Raw genomic sequence first — 22,126 nt, 5'->3', positions numbered from 1 at the left:
GGGAAACCGACCAATCCTGGGTTATGTGTGGACTCCTCCAGCCCAAGGGGGGGGGATCCAGCCAAGCACCTAACCCAGGGAACTTCCCTCCCAGCTTCCCACAGGAGGGCAGACATTCTCCAAATCCTGGGCAGAACTTTTTCCCCAGGTATCCACCCAATTTCCAGCCCCAAAATCATCCATCCTTCTTTCCCCAATTCCCTGAGCCCAGACAACCTAATCCGGGAGAGGGGAGGCCAAGGGTGGAGGGGTACCAAAATCTTCCCAACCAGGGGTACTACCAGAGAAGGGATAGCTACCATTCCCGGGATCAGCCCAGGGGAGAAAATAGAGCCCCGTATCAGCCTGAGCGGGTTTCACAACTTGAGCGCCAGGTCCAAAATATGGCACGAGATCTGGGTCACATACTGAGGGCTCAACAGAACCCTCAGATGAGCATGCCACCGCAGAATGCCCCAAACTCTGGACCTGGTGCTCCAGAACAATGACGGGGGCAGCACCCCGATAACCCACTGGTTCCCAGGAAGGAGGCACAAGGGGAAGGGGGGTGTAAAGCCTTGGAGGAAGCTTCCTTCCCAACTTGTAAACAGCCCCTGGAAAACCAGGAACCGGAAACAAAATCTCCTGCCCCTGAAAGCCTGCCTCCCAAGGAGCAGAGGGGGGGGTAGGAGAAACAAAGGACCCAAACAGACCCACTTTGTGGAGGAGGTACAGGTCTTCCAATTTGAGGGAGAGGGATCCTCAGAAGATCCTGTGAAAAGGATCTTCTCCTTCAGAGATGGGGGAACTCCTCCCAAGGAAAAATGGGTCCCGAGGGATTCCAATCCAGACTGGGGAGATGTGGAGACTGAGCTACCGCCGCCCATCATCTCATCCCAGAACCGACAACACCAAAATCCCAAGGGTCAAACCCATCCTGATGACTGCCTCCAAAAAGGGCGGGGCGGCCCAGAACCGGAACCAGGGGAACCCACAATGGCTCTGATCTCCAGTTGCCAACTTTTTCTTTCAGATTCCCAAGGCTCTCCACAGAATTCTGCCCAAATCTCTTCGCTAGCAATGTCCAAAACCAGAAAGTTAGCCCACCAGTTGTCCAAATAATGTGCATTATCTGGGCCCCCTTGAGGAGAAGGAGGGAAGATACTATGCCCCGGTACAAGTACAGGGGCAGGGTACAATTTTGGCACTGGTGGACACTGGATCCCAAGCTACCCTTCTGTCCAAAAGGGCCTTTGAGGAACTAAATGCAGGAAGGGGGGAGAATTACCGAATTCCTCTCACCTCTCTTCCTGGACAACTGCAAAACTTTGACGGGAAGGAAATTCCCGTTAAGGGGACTGCAGACTTGGACATTAAAATTGGGTGACACAAGGTGAAACACCCGGTCATAGGAGTGACTCCAGAGGGCACCCCTTGTTTACTAGGGAATGACCTCCTGAGAAGGTTGTCACCCCTAATAGATTGTGTAAACAAGGTCCTCTGGACCCAGACTAGCCGACCAATAAAATTAAAACAGAGTGTCAACCATGTTAGTTTAAACGGCACCTGCCACATCGTTGAACAAAAATCTGACCAAGTAGAATTTCACTTCCAGAACAACCAAATTCCAGACATGACAGTAATAGCAGTAGGACAACAGACTGGTGATGGGGGGCCCTCTCTATTTCTGAAAATCAACCTTCCCTCCAGTTTAAGGTGGTACTCCACACTGGAAGGAAATACTCTGAAATTCTTTACTAATCCACAATCAGACATTCCCACTCCGATAGTCCAGAAAGAGGTGGAATCAGCTCAGAGCCTGGCTGATATTCAGAAAATTGGAGATCAGTTGTTCATCCCTGTTCAGTTAAATGATGGGAAGGACTCTGTTCTCGCTCGAGTGTTTGTGAACAATGGTAAGAGCTTCATCAGCGAAGCCATGTTCCGCCAACTCCCAAAAGATCCAGCCATTCCCACATTCAAACTGATAGACAAATGGGAAATGGACCTGGAAGCACCGAATTCCAAACATCTCCTGCCAAGCAGGTGTATGCTCAAAATCTCCATTGGCAACAAGAGCATAGTCCATAATTGTTGGGTCGTGCGAGAGTCACTGCCGCCTTTAACTTAGGCAGTGACATTCTCAATCGCTTTGCCATTAGTTTGGACATAATAAACTTGAAGGCTTGGTCCCGATTAGCGGATAATCCCATGGGCTTTGATGATCCAGAAAAAGCATTTAGGTCAGCTCAATTGCTACCTTATGCAGTTGAAATTCAGATTAAAGAGGAAGTCACCATCCCAGAAAGGACCCGACAATTCTCCCTGGGAGTGAAAGCTAAAAGAGGACAAAAATTGAAAAACCCTGATGCTTATATTCATCTAAATGCTTCTCTCCAACAGCAAGGGTTAGGGGTAAACCCAACACCATTAGTCAACATAGAACATGACACCATTCCAATAGAGGTGGATAACAGCGACTTAAAGAGTATTACTCTAGCCGCAGGCACCATTATTGGAATGGCGGTTGATGACCGACATTTCTCCATTGATTTAGGAAATGAACTGTTAGGACCGATCCCCAAAGACTGTGTTGACAGTGATAGTGAGGACAATACAACACCAGACAGGATTTTCACCCGGCATGGGGGGAACTTCCTGGTGTACACTTCTTGCCCTTATGGTAAGGAAGATGTGACTTGTGACTTCAGGAGGGATGAGGTGATTTTCCAGGTCCATGAGGGCTGCCTTTCCCACCTGAAGCCTCCAGTCCAAATCAGCACTCTGACCAGGGACTTCTCCACCCAGCTGGAGGAGGCCGCTGAGATAGCCAAACCAGAAGTCTTTCCAGGCTTCAGGTAGATGGTGGAAGAGAGAGTCAACCTAGCTGATGCCTGTGTGACTCTGGAACAGAAGCAAAAGTTGAAACAAGTTTTCTTGGATTTCCAAGATCTCTTTGCGGTAGACTCATATGACTGTGGTCGCACCGACATCCACACCACAACAATTCCCACGGACCCTGGAATGACTCCAGTGTTTGTGAAGCAATATCGCTTGCCTCTCGCATCCATGGAGTCCCTTACTGAAACAATTAAGAACCTTGAGTCCCGGGGAATAATCTGTCCAGTCCACAGCACTTTCAATAATCCGGTGCTGGGAATATTGAAGCCAAACGGCCAGTGGAGACTCTGCGCCGACCTTAGGGAACTCAACAAATGGGTCCATACTTCCCGACGGCCTCTGCCCTACATTGACCAAGGGCTGGCCCAGATTCAGGGGTCACAGGTATTCACAGCAATAGACCTGACCAATGGATACTGGACCGTGCCTGTCAGTAGGGAGGACCAATACAAACTGGCTTTTACCTTTGGGGGCCAGCAGTACACATGGACCCGGACTCCCTTCGGATACCTCAACTCCGGCAATGAATTCAACATTTTCCTACACAAGGCCATGCCCGACCTGGGTGCGAGGGGTAACCTGGCTTATGTAGATGATGTCCTCATCAAAAGTTCATCTGTGGAGGAACACATAGCGGAGATCTGTTATGTTCTGACACATATGAGGGCCGCCGGAGCAAAACTTTCCTTTCAGAAAGCACAGTGGTGTAGAACTCGTGTTAATTTCTTGGGGCATGAGATTACTCCTCAGGGTCTTTGTCCCCAAGAAAAGAAAGTGGAAGCAGTCCAGAAACTGAAAGACCCCACAACTCTGCGGGAACTAAGGAGCCTCCTTGGACTGACTAATTACAGCAGAAAGTTCATTGAAGGCTATGCAGAGATCACTAGACCCCTGATTCATCTCTTGAAGGGGGGGTCAAGTGGGAATGGGGTCCAGAACAATCCGAGGCAGTAAGACAACCCAAAAGAAGCCTCTCACAACCGCCTTGCCTAGCTTACCCTTTCAGAAACAAGGAGTTCTTCCTGGAGACGGGGTTCTCTAATACGTGCTTGACGGCAGTATTATACCAAAAGCATGACAAGGTCAATAAAGTAATCTCCTATGCGAGCAAAACTTTATCCTCTGTGGAGGAAAAATTCAACGATTGTGAGAAGGCACTCCTGGCAACGGTGTGGGCATTGAAGAATTACCGCCCGTTTATCCAGGGGGAACACATCATAGTGGAGACTCCACACCAGCCTCTGCAATATCTCCAAAGTGACAGAATCCGGGCCGGAAATATGAGTAATTCCCGAATTACTTCCTGGATTCTGTCAATGCAAGGCTTTCCTGTAGAGGTCAGATATGGCCAAAGCAAGAAGAGTCCCCTCGCGCAAGGTCTGGCTGACTTGCATGATTGTGCCAGAGAAAACTGTCTCGAGGACGAAAGTCTAAAAATCAAGGACAACATGGAGGCATACCTTAATTCCCCACACAAAGTCTTTGAAGAAGACAAGTGTGAGGGAATGCCCACTGGCTATGTGGATGGATGCTCTTACCATGTTGACAACGACAGGGAGAAAGAACTGGTGGCTGGCGTAGGGAATGCATGGGTGAAGGAGTTCCCGGAACCCTCCGCTGGATACAAAGTTGGTCCCCGAAGTAGTCAGGTGGCAGAATTGATGGCTGTGCATCAGGCCATCCTCACTGCTGTCCAGCATCAACTCCACGAACCGGTCATAATCACAGATTCGGATTATGTACGGAACGGGTTCGTGGAGCACCTGGTCAACTGGAAAACCAGAGGCATGTTATGCGCTAATAACAAACCCCTGAAACATGGGAAGTTAATCCAAAATATTGATGATCTGGTCACATCGAATGGCATGACCATCTACTGGAAAAAGATCAAGGGTCATTCCAAAGTAGAGGGACCAGACAAAACTGGAAATGACTTAGCTGATCAGCTGGCCAAAACCGGGGCCATCCAAGGGGATCTAATAGAAATAGAGTTCCTGTTGGGGAAAATCCAGGTCCCTGCGATCACTAGGTCCCAGACAAATGCTCACAATGATCTTTCAACTGCCCAATGGAGCAAGGAGACCCCTGATGCTGATTTGATTACAGCTCAGAAGGGGGATCCAATCATTGGTAAGTTTTACCAACACCTTGTGGACCCTGAGAACTTTCCCCTGACGGACACAGATTACATTGGGAAAGAGGACCTAAGAGTGTTGATGAAATGTCCAAAAATGTTCCGAATCCAAGACGGTGTGTTGGTAAGGAAATCCCAAGCTGGTCATGATCAGTGGGTGGTTCCTACCTCATTCCGAAGCCTGATGTTAAGTCACGCCCATGATGCGGCCACCGCCGGTCATAGGGGGTTTCACACAACACTGGAAATCTTAAGAGAGGTTGCATACTGGCCACACATGGGGCAGGACCTCGACCAATACTTGAAGGGGTGTCTTGTGTGTGCACAATTTCAGCCATCATCCCTCACACACCGTGCGCCTCTCCAAAAGAGGGGGATGACACTGCCATGGTCAGATTTGCAAATCGACTTTGTAGGCCCTGTGATTCGCTCGTCTAGAGGAAACAAGTACATGTTGACCGTTACATGCTTGTTTACCAAGTGGGTGGAATGTCTCCCGGCCCCAAATTGCAAGGCAGAAACAGCAGCTGCCCTGATGATTAACCACATCTTTTCCCGTTTTGGTCTACCTCAAAGGATTGAGTCAGACAGAGGTAGCCACTTCACCAGTGAAGTAATGACAAAGATGTGGGAGATACTGGGGGTTAAAAGGAAGCTACACATTGCTTATAGGCCAGCTTCTTCTGGAGCAGTAGAGAGATATAACCGAACCATTGTGAGCATCTTAAAAAAGTTTGTGGCAGATTCTGGGCCAAGTTGGGATATCCGATTACCTCTGGTCCTAATAGCCATCAGATCTACCCCTTCATCTGCAACTAAAATGTCACCATTTGAGTTGATGACGGGACGCAAGACGGTGCTTCCCCAGCATTTGCTCTACAGGACTCAAGAGCAGACACTGATAAATGCCTCCACAACTCATGAGTATGTGGAGAATTTAAGGAAACACCTTCAGCATGCTTTTGCCTATGCTCAGCGGAATCTAGAAAGATCAGCCGAGAGCATGAAGACCCACTATGATTTAAAAACTACCCGAAAGGAATATAAGGTGGGTGATCGGGTCTATCTATACAATTTCCAAAGGAACCAGGCCAAACAGCGAAAATTCTTGCCTACATGGAAGGGACCATTTGAAATTATAGACAAGATCTCCCCTGTTGCCTATAAGATCTGCATCCCCAAAGGCAGTCTGGCGGAAGGGGAAGACAAGTGGGTACATATAAATCAGCTAAAGTGTTGCCATCCCAGGCACACTCTGCAACAACTGGAGGAATCCACTGGAATCCCAGAGGGGGCCGCTCCAGAGTAATTCAGTTCCAACCCTAAAATATTCCACATATAGCATATAAAATTCTGTGATCCTTGTATATATAAATATGTTCTTGTCTCCTAATTTAAAAAAGAAAATGTATATGTTCATATCTTCTGATTCATAAAATGTATATGTTCGCCACACCATTAATAGTGGTGAAGAAATGTCTACGGACAGGTATTGCCGCTTTGCTTTATCATCCTAGGAGAGATGAAACCATGGAGACTGACCAAGGAGGACGACCGGGAGCAGAGACCCGAGGGGCCCAGGGTACCGCCCAATCCTCCCATCAGGACCAGCAAGGAGAACTGATTGATCTACTGGAGGTAGGAAAAGATGCTGAACTGTGCCATCCATGGAATTGGAAGAAGAGGAGGTGAACATCCCAGATCTTGCAAGTTCCATCAGCGAAAGGACAGAATGGCCATCGCAAGAGGGGGGGCTTGTGGGATGTTTTTACCCATGCATCCAAGCCCTACAATAAAACTGTGCAGTACTGGCATGGAAAACATCATGATGGCCAGAACTCCCCAGAGAGTGCAGAGGGAAAACATGAAGAATAGGCTGCCACCCATTTTTGCCTATGTTGTGAGCACAGGAGGGCACTGCCTAACCACCATTGGGCTACACACACAGTAGCCTGAAACCATTGGGAATGGCAATGCTGATTGCCAAAAGCAACTCAGAACTGTGGGGAATTCATTTTCTTAATCCCAAAAATGGTTGCATTACCAGTACTCACCACTATCAGAAAGCCGGCATTTTAAAACCACCAGACTTTTGTGTAAAACTGAACAAACGAAACAAAACCAGACCAAGGAAAGACTTGCTAAGAGGTGGATACAATGTAAAACTATATTCTGAAATCACTTGAAGGAAGTAATTATTTGATGTATAGGTAAAAAATGTCAGTTTGATTTGAATGTAGAAAACTGGGAATAAAAAGTGACATTTAGCTGAAACCTGGCTTAATGAAACTGAATTCTGCCTGACAACTACCCCCGACATGAGTTAAAACTGGATGCTCAGCCACTCTGCCCCTGGCCAAAAGGAGTTAACACCTCTCTGATTAGATTAGGGGTGGAGCAGCTGGGGACTACAGGGAGTTGAACAAAGGCCTGTCCTGGACTCAGGCCAATGTTATATTGGGGGCGTCGTATAATAGCTTCCTCTTGGGAGAAACTGGGGGGCAGTTGTGCATCTGTGAACAAGCTGCCTTGGGGGAAGTGGATAAACCAGTAATTCCACCCTGTGATGTGGGAAGCCACACCCCTTTTTGACCAGGGCATCATTTTAAAAAGATAGATAACTCATAGTGCGGACTTGTCAGAATTATATAAGTAATATCATTATTTTTGTGATTTTTCGGTGCACATTTTAAGAGGTGTTAGGACCCTGGGGTATGTTCCTGGGGATAGTAGCGGAAAAAAAGGTTGTCACTCCAAATGTATGCATGTTAAAAATCTGACACTTTATCATCTGTAACCCATATCCCTGGTGCACATTTGTGTAAAATCTGGAAAGGTTTAGAGGTCGTTATCTGGATGAAAAGGGGAGAATTCTGTCATCAGTGGACACAACATCGTACAAAGACAGGGATCGGATGGTTTGGTGCTACAGAAAATATGTTAACTGGACCTATAATATTAGAAAAATGGTACATAGATAAATATGTATTTGGGTCAGAAATAGATTTGTGTGCAATCTGACAAGGGGAGGTTCCTCTGACCATAAAACCTACAGCATCACTCTGACTCACATTTCCTTCCCCCAATCAAGGGAGAGAGGAGGAATTGGCCAATGATAAGTGAGAGGGGCAGGTTTAGTTATGACCAACGCACACACCCACTTTCCAAAACACATAAAAAGAGACTGCTGGGACAGGTAGAGACATTCAATTCCATTTGCGGCGGAGCATGCTGACCGACGACTTCACATCCAGAGATCCAGACTTCAAATCCATCAATCTCCAGAACCTGTAGCAGAAATTAACTCCAGAATTTGTAGCAGAGAGGCCTGAATCCACCAGCTGAATCCTCTTCAGCAGGCCTCAAAACTAACCAAACTATTCAACAGCCGGGCGAGCTGTTTGAAGTTTTGCCAAGAATTTTTGCAAGAACCTGTAGCAGTACCCAGAAAGCAGTGTTACATCCAGAATCCAGAGAGGCTAGACCAGCAGAGCAGAGCTGACCGAGATTGCTGTGAGCAGAACCGGTGCCTGATTGACCCGCCGAGCAGACAGAACCGCAGCCGGACGTGTTGACCAGATCCGTGACGAGGCCTAGTTCAAATTTATATTGTGAGTACCTAGCAGAACTGTGCAGAACCAATCTCTTAGTTAAAATAATCTAATCCAAACTATTTTAACCTAAGTAGAACTGCCTCCTAGAAATTGTGTCATCTGTCATTTTTAAAGCTGCACAACTGTCACCTGTCAATTCTGCAGCTGCAAGCTGTCACCTGTCATTTTGAGTTTACTTTAAATCCGAAAAACTACCTTTATTTAATCGTCTGTATCTCTGGAACCGTTTGGGCTAGGAACTTAGAATCTAAGCTTTCCAACGAACCTAGAACCGACTTCCTACTCCTTATACTTTTTCCGCAATCACGATTTACGCACTCGCGAAATTTACCGCGATTTGTGATTTTGGCTCAATTTCTCCACTTGTCAAAATAGCAGCTCCATTCTTTCTTTTGTTAGAATCCGTTGCAACTTGGTAATAACTCATAGAGCATTGCTAAAGTGAGCCGGAACAAATACCAACACGCATCTCCCACTCACCCCGAATCTCTAGAGGGAATTAAAATCAGTTGGCACATTTTCCCATCCATTGCCATCACATTTCAAAGCATTTTGGGCCTGTGTTTCAAACTCCTACCTGTTTCCTCTAAGCTTGCTGGGGGGAACTGAATTTCGTATTGTATTTGATTGCATTCCTGAGAACTGTGTGCTCCTCTTTCCATCTCCTTCCATTTCTTACATTGCATAGGGAGGGGTGTGAATTGCCAGAGAAAAAGTGATTATCTTATCTTTTGCTAAAATCATATCAAGTATTTCTGTACTGCATTTTATTCCTCATTGCTTTTCCCTTGAAACCATAAAAGTATTTTTGCTACTTTATCCATCCTATACTAACTCCTCATTGATTGTAAAGAAGTGTGCTAGTGCCAGATTACCCATTGTTGATCCACATCATATGTCTAAGTGTACTATCAGATATTAATTTATTATAAAGTGTGATATATATATATATATATTGTTTAAATTCTCAAATAAACCTTTTAATTTGCAAAACAAACCTACTTCTTGGCTCAGTGGGGTCAGTGGGATTCTAAGAGGGGGGTGTTATACAAGGGTGGTCATCCAGAGTACTGAACTAGACATAGAAATACATTAATAAGGGTTTTCCTCAGCATCCCAGACTAGGCATTGACTTAGCTGTAGTGTTGATTGAATATCACTTACAGGAATGGTTTTCAAAATGGGGATTTGCCTGGGTCCGCAAACGTCGGAATGTCCCGGTAAGTCCCCAGTCCGACACCACAGACCTGGACATGGGTTTGGAGGCAGCCATGGTGCTATTAGCACCATGGCTGCCTCCAAACTCGTAATGACCCCCATTGTCTCTAACTTCCAACAGAAGACAAGACACTGCGGTGCCGCATTTGGGAAACTGTGGCTACAATGCCAAAAAAGCACATAACCACTGGAAGAGACCCTGTGAGTATAGTGCATTGTCTAGCTATGTAGCCACACATGTGACAGGTCAAGTCTCACCTCCACCATTAAAGCACACGGATATCAGGCAGTTCAGGCACTTTATCCAATGACAAAGAAAGTGTTTTTTTCTTTAAAGCACAAGGTCACTCTGACCAGCTTTGCGCTCCCTATGTTAAAGCAAGGTGAACTAAAGAAAGACACATATTCCCAAAGTCTTCAATAATCCTAATGAAGGTATGGCTGATTGTCCATTATGTATTATTTATAAAGCGCACAAACAACCCAGAGGCACCGAGGCGCTGTTACAAACCAGTTACTTGCAATAAACGAGGCACAACCGTAGGCATCGAGGCACTGTTACAGACCAGTTACTTGCAATACATAATAGAAAAAACAGTAGGCTGAGTATCAGGTATTGGTGGAGGGGTCTGTGTAAACAACCCAATTTTGAGGGCTCTTAGGAATGTCCAGTATGAGGGTTCAGCTCTGAGAGTGGGAGGCAAGGAGTTCCACTGTTTGGCTGCAATGTATCTGAAACTTGTGCCTACGGCTTTAGAGCGTCTGACCTTTGGTTGGAGGAGGCGGTGAGATTATGGGCTCCTGGCTGGCCTGGAGAGGTGAGATCTGGAGATTCTATGTCAGATGTAGGGGGCACAGTGTTGGAGAGGCACTTATGGGTAATGGGCAGGGTTTTGAAGGTGATACTTTCACGTATAGGAAGCCAGTGGACTGCTCACCTGGCAGCAGTGATGTGATACCTATTGGGCATGTTCAGGGCTGCTTCGAGAGCGTAATTTTGTATGACTTGCAGCTTCTGGAGGTTTTTGGCAGAGGTGTCAGCGAAGAGGATTTTACAGTACTCAAGCCTAGAACCGATGACTGCTTGTGCAATGGCTAGGCGACAATCTGCCGATAGAAAGGGTCTGGATGCATTTAACAATTTGGTTTCGAAGGCTGCAGAGGAGGCGATTGCGCTCACTTGGTGGAACAGTGAAAGAGTGGTGTCCAGGTACATTCCTAATGTCTTCACTGAGGGAGAGACAGGGACCAGAGTATTGTCAATATAGAACACTGTGTATTGGTGGTTGAGATTTTTAGGTAGCGTAGGGGAACCTACGAGGAGGAGCTTAGTCTTATCCCCATTCAGGCCTGGATGGCAGAGTATGCAGAATTGAGGGCGTTGGAGTCTTATGCATAGTTGCCAGTGAGCGGGAGGAGAATTTGAGCATCATCACCATAGTTGGTGCAGGCTACACCGATGGAGTATAGGATGTTAAAGAGTGGTCTAGTGAATATGTTATATAGCATCTGTGATATACACGACCCATGAGGTACCCCACAGGGGATAGGGGTTGGAGATGCACTGGCGTTCTCGGCAACCACTCTCATGACTCTCCCCTCTCGAAAGGAGGCAATCCATTTTGAGGCTTCAGGGGAGAAGTTGGCTGAGGTGTTAATATGGCAACAGAAGATTTTATGATCTATTAAATCAAATGTGGCTTTCAAATCCAGAAGGAGCAAGATGGTGGGCTTACCCTTGCCCCTGATCTCATCCTTCTGTTTTTTTAGATCAAGCCATGCTGATTCTGTACCATAGGCTGGGTAGAAGCCAGACTGGTGCATTCCAAGGATATGGTTAGTTTCTAGAAAAAGTGCTGCACTTGTAGGTAGGATGCCCTATCTAGGATTTTCAATAGGAATGGAAATGAAGTGATATGACTGTAGCTGTTAGGGGTTATAGGGTCTATGGAGGTTTTGTTTAGTAATGGACAAACCCAGGCTTTCTTGAGACTAGTAGGCACTATTCTTGCAGAGAACGAGGTGCTTATGAAGATGGTGATGAATGGTGCTAGGACCTCTCAACAGTCCTTGATGATGGTGGTAGGACAGACATCTCCATTACACCTGGAGGGTTTTAAGCTCTTGAGGAAGGCTAGGGTTTCTGATTCTGTGACATCTTTGAAGCAGAACTGAAAGGTAATGGGGCTCAAGTGAGTGGGGGTAGTAGTGGCATCTGTGATGCCGTGAGGTGGGTTCTGGCTAGCTTGATTGTTAGTGATTTTATTAGTGAGCATGTCAATTTTATTGATCATCGCTGATTGAATATATGCGCACCAAGCATTTTCCGTGATCAGGGGATAAAGGGGATAGCAGGGGTTTCGAGTTCCTTGAAGATGCTAAAGATCTCTCTGGAGTCAGACTTGGCATTGGCAATTCTATAATGAAAGGTGATGAATTTTGCGGTGATGATTGCTTGCTTGTATAGCTTGGATACCTTAGTGAACTTCGCTCTCAGAGTGTTGGATGTTTTATTTCCAAGTGGATTCTGCCAACCGTTTTTTTGTTGCAGAGCTCTAGGAGGTCTGGAGTGAACCAGGACTTCGAATGCCTGACAGGTTTGGCTCTTTGGGGAAGTAGAGGGGCAATACTGCCATGGTTAGGGTAGAGACATAGCGGTCCGCTAGGATATTGGGATCCTTCAAGTGCTGAGACATTGGTTGGGCATGTCTTGAAAGGGCAGTATATGTTATTTGGTTAGCCTACGTGAGCTGTGTGCCAGCAAGGGAGGTAAAGGCAAAGTAGTAGTCTTAGGTTTCTTGTGGTGTGGTATGGTGAAGCGAATGATGTTATGGTCAGACCAGGGGCATGGGATGTTAGAACCAATAGTGATTGAGCATTTAAGATCTGCAATCCAGTCCAATGTACCGACCTTGGTGTGGGTGGGATTGTTGATGCAGTGCTTGAAGCCTAAAGTTTTGAGGGCGTTGGCTAATGAGGCAGCCTTAGGCTCCTGGGGATCATTCAGGCCTAGGATTAGGTTGCGCAGTAGGAGGATTTTAGAGGAGGTCTTGATATTATCTCCTAAAATGTGGAGGATATTTTCATTGAAGCTCAGGATAGGGCGGTAGATAAAATAGTTCGAAATAGTACACATGGGTGATGAGGAGAACTTAAGGGAAAGGATTTCTACATTCCTTTCTATGGTGGTTTCAAGCTGCCTAATGGGAAGGGAATCTTTGGCCAAGAGGCCAACACCAAATGTGTAGAATAAAAATGAACATCATACTTGTTAGTTCGCTCCATTTCATGAATATGTTAGTCCCTAATGTAAAAAAGCAATATATATATCAAAGTACACTCTTTAGTTTCTGCAAAAAACAGAGAACACTCAACCCTTGAGCTAAAAAATGAGGAAAGTTTTCTACAGGAAAAATTGAAAAATTAAATGCATTCAAAATAATATGCTGCTCAAAAATGTAGTGTTGTCAAAAAATATTAGCAGAGTGGAATGTGACATCTGAAATGGAAAAAAGCAAAAGCAAAACATACACCTTATCCTCAATGTGACGCTAAGGTGTACAGGAGCAGAGAAGACATGTATAAAGGCACCTCTCATGTGTCATTACAAAGTGATGTAAGGGAAACTACTGCGTGTACTACTTAGGGAAATCTAGTACATATATACTTGAATACACAGTTAATCAATAACAACAAAGGAAATAACTGCAAATTGGGGAATCCCTACATGTTAGAGGAGGAACACGTTAAACGTTACACAGGGTGTGATAATCTAATCTGATTTGAACAGGAAATGACACTAGGGTACCAGTCCAAATCTAACAAGGAAAACAAATTGTCCAGCATCAAAGAACAATCTGCAGTTCGTTTTCTGCCTTCAAGTCGTGCTTCGCCAGTTTTGAGAGCTGTAATTCATTGAAGTGGAGATCTGACTTAAAGTAATTTGTCAGCCCTTATGTGGGTTCTGCTAAATGACTCATCCAAGGAATGAAGAGTAACAGCACCTGATGTTTGATGATAATAGTAATAATAATGATAATAATAATAATAATAATAATAATAATAATAATAATAATAGAATCAAATTTTTCGTATTATAGGATTTTCTAACCAGTGACATCTAATTCACAGGTATTTTCCACCCACCACAAATCAAGCACACACTATTTTTATGTACTTAATAAATAAATAAATAAATATATATATATATATATATATATATATATATATATATATATATATTTAATTTGAAACTAAGAGTGAGGCAATTTTGGGTAATATTTCGGTCTTTGTAAATGTATTAATCACAAACCCCTTATGCTTAAAGAGGAAACTCTTTTCGCATGATTGGTGCAAAATAATTAGTAAACAAAATCAAAATAAACTCTATAGACATATCCCAAAACTTGATAAACCACTGGGATCTTTATCAAGGTATCTGTCAAAATTCCAATTTTTAAGATTTAGTTGTAACATGCTCCCCATTGGAATGTGCAGAAAGGACTGAATGTCTCAGATATGGCTCCCTGCATATATGGATTACCTGCAGCTGTGCGGACTGAATGCCCTAATTTGGCTGACTTATGTACTTTATTTTTCACCACATTTTGTAATGCAAATAAATGGCTATGAGTGGATGATTGTAGGATCCACTTATTAAGTGGAAAAAAACTCTCTTAAGTATTGGCATTTTAAAATGTGGCCAACATATTAGGGTAATTGTACCTGAGGTGGGTCAGGTCCATCATAATTATAAAATTTTGAGGTCACTTCTCAATAACCAGGCAATTAAGTGAATTGCATTTTAAATGTATTTATAATTTCTTTGGAAATTATCCTGTTAACCAATCATAATGAACTGTGTGTGTTTTTTCTATTTATTTTTTTCTTTTTAATTGTTTCAAATGCTGACTAATTATTAACATGTTTTGGATTGAATCTTCCTGCACAAGGTTGTATTGCTGGTCGGGATTGTATATTCTTGTGTAGGGTTTTATTGCTGTAAACCAACATCACAGTGAAGGAAAACACAAATAAAGTATTTTTTATGAACCTGGGACCCCCAATTTACCAATATCGATTTCCTACAGACTGCCTTCCCTTTTGTGACAAAAACATGCAGGGTCACAAAGAATGTCTATTTATTAATAACATAGAAATAATTGAATCGATTTAAATACAAATTAAACATCTTTGAAATTCCAATGTCAATGGTGACTCTCAGGAAGAATGATCAATACACTAGTCACCTCAATTTTAAATGCTACATTTGCAGGAATAGAGACTTTTGTAACACACATATCACCATATATACATTTGGTTTCCCAAGCAGACATTCACAATGTATTTAAAATAATGAGGATCCAGGATGAAGCTTTCATTTGATAACACAAAATTAAATCAGAACATCCTTACCTCTAGCTCTCTCTATTCCTTTATTGACAATAAATACCCCCCTATTACTCAATGGACATGTGAGAATTTCCAACAGCATTCTAGAAAACTCAATTGAAATGGAGGTTGCTTGACATTCCTGCATGCACATCACTTGCAAGGAGAAATATGTCTGTTTAACATGTCTGTTTGCTATATTCCCTTCAATTGTGTTTCTATTGCATTAATGTGTAAACATTTACTATTGTCATTTTCATTGGACAACTGAAAGGGGAAAACCGTGTGGAAGTTAAAACCCTTTGCCCTGATTTGTGCGTGGTTCAGTGCCAGTAACAGAACTCTGCTCTTGACTTCCATTGACTTCTATTGCATTATTTTACTAGGTCTGTACAAAGTGAGATATCATTTCTGATGTCAGAATACTTCTTCTGTGTTTCATCATTACACCGAGAAGGACACAGGGGATCTACCAGTATGCGCACCATAGATATATTCTATGAAATCTATAATTCCAGAAGCACATACACTTTGGAAATATGTATTAATTTCTCAGGATATACTGTCAATTTATATACCCCGGCACGTCAGTGCTTTCACAAATTAAAAAGGGCTGGGATTTAATCTATTCCATCAGAATGATTTATCCTTAATATTATACTTACATAGGAATTTCTTTTTGACTGTCTCATAAATAGGTAGGCACCCTCTTCAATTCTTCCCCTCCAGGAGCAAGTGGGTATCAGCCAGCAAGATGAGATCTGTCTGCCTCCTCTTTCACTGAGGAAGGCCTGGGGTACATGTTCCAGGTAGAGCTCTCTTAAAGTACTCTACTATTAACCCAAAATGGATCCAAAAGGAAAGCAATCTATTCCATTCTCCTTTATGTTGTTGTCAATTCTTCTTTCTCTTCTTCTTCTTCCCATCCATGCGTCTTCCAGTCAATCAGTGAGTGAGCAAGTGAGTCCCCTGGATCTATGGGTTTAGACGTTTTATAGTTTAGAAAACCCTCCTTTTAGAGGTGGGTATATGTTCTCTAATCTAAATTGTCAGTGCATGTGATTGGGCAGTGTTCCTAAAGTGACATAACACTAAACCATCACCTCCATACTCATCAGGCATACTAATGAAAAGGGCAGTGTAATGGGAGTACCAGCCACACCAATTTTCCTTCCCACTTGATGTGATATCATCTTGTAGATTTCTACAACAAATGTAACTTTCTAAAACATTGTGTAACTTTCTAAAACATCGTATTCCTCACTCAGGTAAAGCTTATCATGTGATTCTCATCTCGGCATTACTTGTGATTTATATGTTATAGATTCTTGCATTTTTCCCCGCTAATACTTTCTTGAATAGCAGGCTTGCAATGTATCCACATTTGCCTAATTTGAATATTGAAACAACGTTTAGGGTTCTGTTTGTTGAGGCAGTGTAATAGGATTGTATGGACCATCCTCCCGGTATGAGTCAATTTTCCTGGAGCAGGACATCCTCCCTCCTGTAGTTGTTGAGGAAGGAATGTTATATGTCTGTTCAGCCATGTGGCTGGCTTTATTCACAAATGCAGCCTTTACAAGTATTTTTATTCCCCACATTCCCCCAAGGTAATTGTCACTTTAAACTGAGCAAAAGAATACATGTTTTGTAATCAAGCTCATGTTAATGACTTACATCTTTGATATCTCTGTATGTTTCTTTATACAAAGTTGATTCTCGGTCCCGTAAATTAAAATATAAACAATGCAGGGCCCAGTTCGATTTTTCACTTTCTTCTAAAACAAAATGGACTGTTCTCCAATTAGCAAAAGTTTGCTGGATTCCTCTGAGTATCTGAAGAGATTTCATGTTTGTGCCTTGTCATATACTTTGGGCATATGTGCTACTAACATCTCACATTAAAACATACATAGCACAGAATACAGATTTCTGGTATAGAATATAGGTCAAAAAAAGGTAGCCATTCTTTTCAAAATGAATTCCACATCATGCATTACAAATGACCAGAGGCCTTTACTCTCATGGAGAATCACAAGTGCTTGAAATCAAAGAAAACAGAGTTGGGAAAAACCCAGACAAATTCATAAGAAACCCATGCCAAGGTTGACTGAGAGCAGGGTTGGGGCCTGCGCCACCCAGGTGCAGACAATCTGGCAGCATCAAATTAAGAATAGATGGTTTTTCACAGTGTTGCTCACAAATGAAACTGGCATAGAGTAAGAAAAAAGATAAGCTGGTTGAAGTAACCAATGAGAAACAGACAAAATGTATGTCCTTGAAGTTCGTCTGGAAACGTGTGTCATTCTCCAAACTGCTTTTTTCTCATTTAAGGGTACTAAATATATCTCCTGTTCAATAAAATAGCGTGAGTCATTGTGACATGTAATATTACTGCCAGGAAATGGATGGGGGAGTTTCCATCTTAGAAAATATGCTTACCCAATGAGAAAAGATAATGCATTTCATGAATGGGAGTTTGACCAATGAAATTATAGAAGTTATGTTAGGACAGAAATGATGCATTGTGTTTTGCCACACGATAAGTGTTGTCTAACATGTAAGAAAAGATGAGATTTTTTTTTTGTCAGCCTGTAAAATGGGTGATTAAAACAAAATTCTCCTGCCTTTTTGTTATCTGTATCTGTCTTTTGCACATCGTGGGTATCCTCCCACGGAGGATGGCGAAAAGGAAATGATCCTAAGGAATTGCCTCTTTTCACAGATATATGCCCCTCTTGTCCACCATTGGGCCCTAGAGACCAGATAGATCATTTGAATCCCTTTTGGAACCTCAGGAAATATCCTTTTTGAACATTGTGGACTTTTAATTTGCTTCTCTCCTGTTTCATTATCTAGAGTGCTGCATCTAACCCATTTTTGCATATTGCATATACCACCTCCTCAAAGGAATTCTTCCTTTCCTCACTTTCCCCCAGAAGCTCAAAGTCTCTAGACCTCTGGTTCTCTCTCGGCTAGACTACTGCAATAGCCTTTTCCTTATTCTACCCTCTTTTTCTCTACGACCTCTGCAGCTAATCCAGAATAGGGCTGCAAGACTTATCCTTGACCTCAAGCTCAGGGACCGCATCTCTGCAGACCTAAAATCTCTCCACTGGCTCCCGGTTGCTGCAAGGATCAAATTCAAATCCCTCTGCATCATCCATAAGGCTATCTACAACTGGCTCTCACTAAATACTCTCCCTCCAGATCTCTACATTCCTCCGGCACCAACTCTCTGTGTGTCAAGCGCTTCGCTAAACAGAAAGCTGGTGGCTGATCTCTTTCCTCGGCAGGCTCCCTCCTATGGAAAAGCCTCCCCCTCCCTCTTCAGCCAGATCTCCTCAAATTCCTGAAGCTCCTCAAGATCTTCCTTTTCACCTCCTCCTTCCCTTTCTCCCTCCTATGCTAAACCCACAGTTACTGAGATCGGTGACCAGGCCCTTAATGTGTCCTCCTGGGTTCTGGCCTCCCACACCCATCGTCTTCAGCCTCTGCCCGCACCCACCACTTGCCTTGGCACCCACTGGCCTATGCCACCACAGGCCTGCACTTATTTATTGGCAGCTGACCACTCTCACCAATTCACTTATCAGCTGCTTATTCCCTAGCACTTCCCTCTTTGAGACACCTAGCACTTACCCTCTCTGGTACACCCAGCACTTACCCCCCCACTCTCCCATACCTTCTCTCTCTCTGCACTTGCACATTCTGATTGCTAACAAGGCCTAATAGGACCGCCTCTATCCTTCATTGTTATATTTGCTTTTCCTTCCCATGTTCCCTCCCTGTTGCCCTGTGGGTGCTTTGTAAGGTGCTTATAAATCAAGTAAATTGTGTTTCAAATGCACAATAAGTAAAGAAATATTCTGTGTTCCATCTACAGAGGTTTTTTTTTTACAGTATTTTCTAGTGAGCTACTATTGCACATTATTGCACATGTTGTGTTTGATCAATTCAGATATGATAGGTTTGATATATCAGTAAATCTATCTTCATAAAACCTTGAATGGACATTCCTTTATTTTGGACTGTTATACTTGCCGTTTGGGTTTCTACTGAACCACGGTTATAAACCTCTTGATAGTATAGCCTTCAGTAGGGTCAGACTGGAGCATAAAATGTGTCTGGGCACCAATTAAAAAGTGTCTCACAGTTGTAAATAGAAATTATTTCCTTTGTTGACAGACTGTTTAAGTAGTATCCATGGGGGAGTTTTTTGGTCAAATGTGTTGCAAATACTCCATTTGAAAGGATATGTGCAGTAACGCTGTTCAAAACTACTAGCCACATACTGAAGTAAGTAATCAAAGTAGCCTACTTTAAAAAAAAAATATCTGGCCCATTTTGACAAAAAAATTGGCGCACATTACCAGGTTGGGCATTCAAATCTGGCATTGCCCTATTTCCCTATAGGCCAGTCTGAGCCTGGCCTTCCCTCAGCATTACCACAAAATGTAAAGGATGTGTATCTCTTAACTGTACCTGTTTTGCCTTTATGATTGTTTTGGCTCTTGGTTTATAGACGTGTGAGGGATGAGTAGGTGCGTTGGCCTCTACGCATCCTTTTACTCCTGCAGGGCGGAAGTCAATTTGTCACAGGGATGATAATGGTCCCTCACTATAACTGGGAATGGAAGAGAGCGTGAACCCCCAGGTCAGCACCAGAAGCACCAGGGCTACGCCAGCTTAGAAGAGCAATGTGTATTTATTTTCATCTTCACCTCTTTCCTTAATAGTTGAGAAACACGTCTCCATGCAGTGCACCTAAATTGACCACTTCGGATTGAGTGATAAGGTGATCCCAAACGCTTATATTCTTATATAGGAGCATTTGGTGCAGTGGACGTAGGTATGTATGCATCATTACCTCCATTATTTCCCTCCATTCTTGACTGCCAGTTTTGACTGCCATATAATCTAGTTTCTGCTGTTTATGCACTGAAATTTACACTATGGGGGTCATTACGACCCTGGCGGTAGCCATGCCGATAAATCATGAATTTTCCGGCGCTCAGGAATGGGCAATTACTGGGGCATTACAGCCCCGGCGGACCCGGTAATTGCCCATTCCCGGGCGTCGGAAAATATTACTCCCCATTTCCATTTCAGTCCCATTGAACTCAATGGGAATGCAGAGGTCGGATGCACTGGCACCATTCATGAATGGTGCTGGTGCATCCGTCAAGGTCTGCGAGCGGGTGCCTTTCCACCCGCCAGGTCAGACCTCGTAGGCGAACGGCTCCTGCTCGCAAACCTCGTAGTTTGCCGGTCCGGTAAGAACGGTGCTGTTAGCTTACCGGCACCTTTGTTACCGGACTGGCAAACTTGTAATGAGGCCCTATGACTCTGTGTTATTACTTAGATTATTCCTGCCTGCATGGAAGAACCCCTTGATATTTTATTAAAGCGATTATCCGTTTCTCGCATCACCACATGCCTGCCTGCGTGTAAAGACTCACTGAGCTGGCATGCAATGCATGGGAGCGGTTCGGGCAGGTATCGCATTTCACTCCATCAGCACTAGGAGGAACTCTGATTGTCTCAGGCTCACCTGGATCAGTCATCTGGCTTGGCACAAACAAGATGTACTGACATGTCATACAACCGAGCTCACCCGATCACACAAAACGTTCCTCTGTTGCCATGACATTCTACCACATTGACTTTGTGGCTTGGGATGGAGGCTTTGCATGCTCCGCAGGCATTATCAGTTCATATCATCAAGGCAGTGCAGCTTCGGCAGCCTGAGTAGGCAGGGGTGTTAGAGGAAAAAGGCTAGCACAGCAGTGGTGTGTTCACAACGTGCAACTTGCTGGTGTGCTGCTATCACCTTTACTTTCTTGCATTCAGCTGCGTTTGGGTCCAACAGGCTACCCTCTTCCTGGGAATCCATCATGGACAGCATAAGGTAGGTTCTTTCCATGCTGGTTATATGTGAAAAGACCTCATTTTAAAGGTCTCAAGAGAAAAAGACCGATTTACAATGCCCGATTTTCTTTTGATCCGAAAGACAGCATTGTAAAGGTCGTTTTCTCTTCAGACCATTAAACTGTTTTTTAAAATTCTTGAAACTGTTTATTTTTTTTTAGAATATTCAGGGTTTTCACCCCAGAGGCTCCCATTGTTTCTCTACACCCCCACTCCCACTTGATTTCAGACCCAGACCCTCCCTGCACTCTCCACCAAAACCGAAACACATACATACACACCAACACACACGCACCCACACACTTACCTGTTCTCCTGGTCCTGCACTTCCGGGTCCCGACGTGCCTGTCAGCCCCTGTGCGCACTCGTGTGCGGCAGTGGTGTGACAGTTCCATTTACATAGCTGCTCCGTGAGGTCACAGAGCGGTCTTTCTAAATCAATCTTTTGGTGAAAAGATCTTTTCAAAAAGATCAAAAAAGATTAACGCCAGCCTCCTCCGGCTTCTTAACACTGGAACAGGAACCAAACCCATGTGGCACTGCATCCTCTTGTTCCCAAAGCAAGCGTGTTGCCCCTGAGCTATCCTTCAAAGTAGAGATTGGTGTTGCTTTAGGAAGCAACAGATGGTTTACTTCAAAGGCTGAGTGCAACTTCATGTAAATTAATTATCTCACCTTGGCCCTCATTACGACCCAGGCATTGGACCATGGTGCTAACAGCACCATGGTCCATGCCGGTAACTTACCGACTCCGCCATGGCGGAATGGGGAATTACCGCCCCATTCCGAGGTTGGCGGGGAGGTAATTCCCCATGCCGCCATGGCCCTTCCCCATTCCCATAGGGCTCAATGGGACTGGGGAAGGCGCTAATTACGGCACCGTAAATTACGGTGCCGTAATTAGCTCCTAGGTCCCTTTGCGGGTTGGTTTTTTAACGCCTGCTAAAAGCAGGCGTTA

The 22,126-nt window shown here is 44.0% G+C and overlaps 1 long non-coding RNA gene across 1 annotated transcript in view; it reads left to right on the top strand.

Moving 5' to 3' along the window:
* Positions 1–20,965: 20,965 nt before the first annotated feature.
* Positions 20,966–22,126, top strand: part of LOC138565902 (uncharacterized) — a 58,235-nt gene continuing 57,074 nt past the window's right edge. The window contains exon 1 of the long non-coding RNA XR_011301692.1: positions 20,966–21,152. This is a non-coding gene — a long non-coding RNA (uncharacterized lncRNA). The remainder of the gene's footprint in view (positions 21,153–22,126) is intronic.

The sequence above is a fragment of the Ambystoma mexicanum genome, chromosome 2p, assembly GCF_040938575.1.
Source record: "Ambystoma mexicanum isolate Mex_15411 chromosome 2p, UKY_AmexF1_1, whole genome shotgun sequence".
Taxonomy (NCBI): Eukaryota; Metazoa; Chordata; class Amphibia; order Caudata; family Ambystomatidae; genus Ambystoma; species Ambystoma mexicanum.
This window is presented reverse-complemented; position numbering and strand designations above follow the sequence as displayed.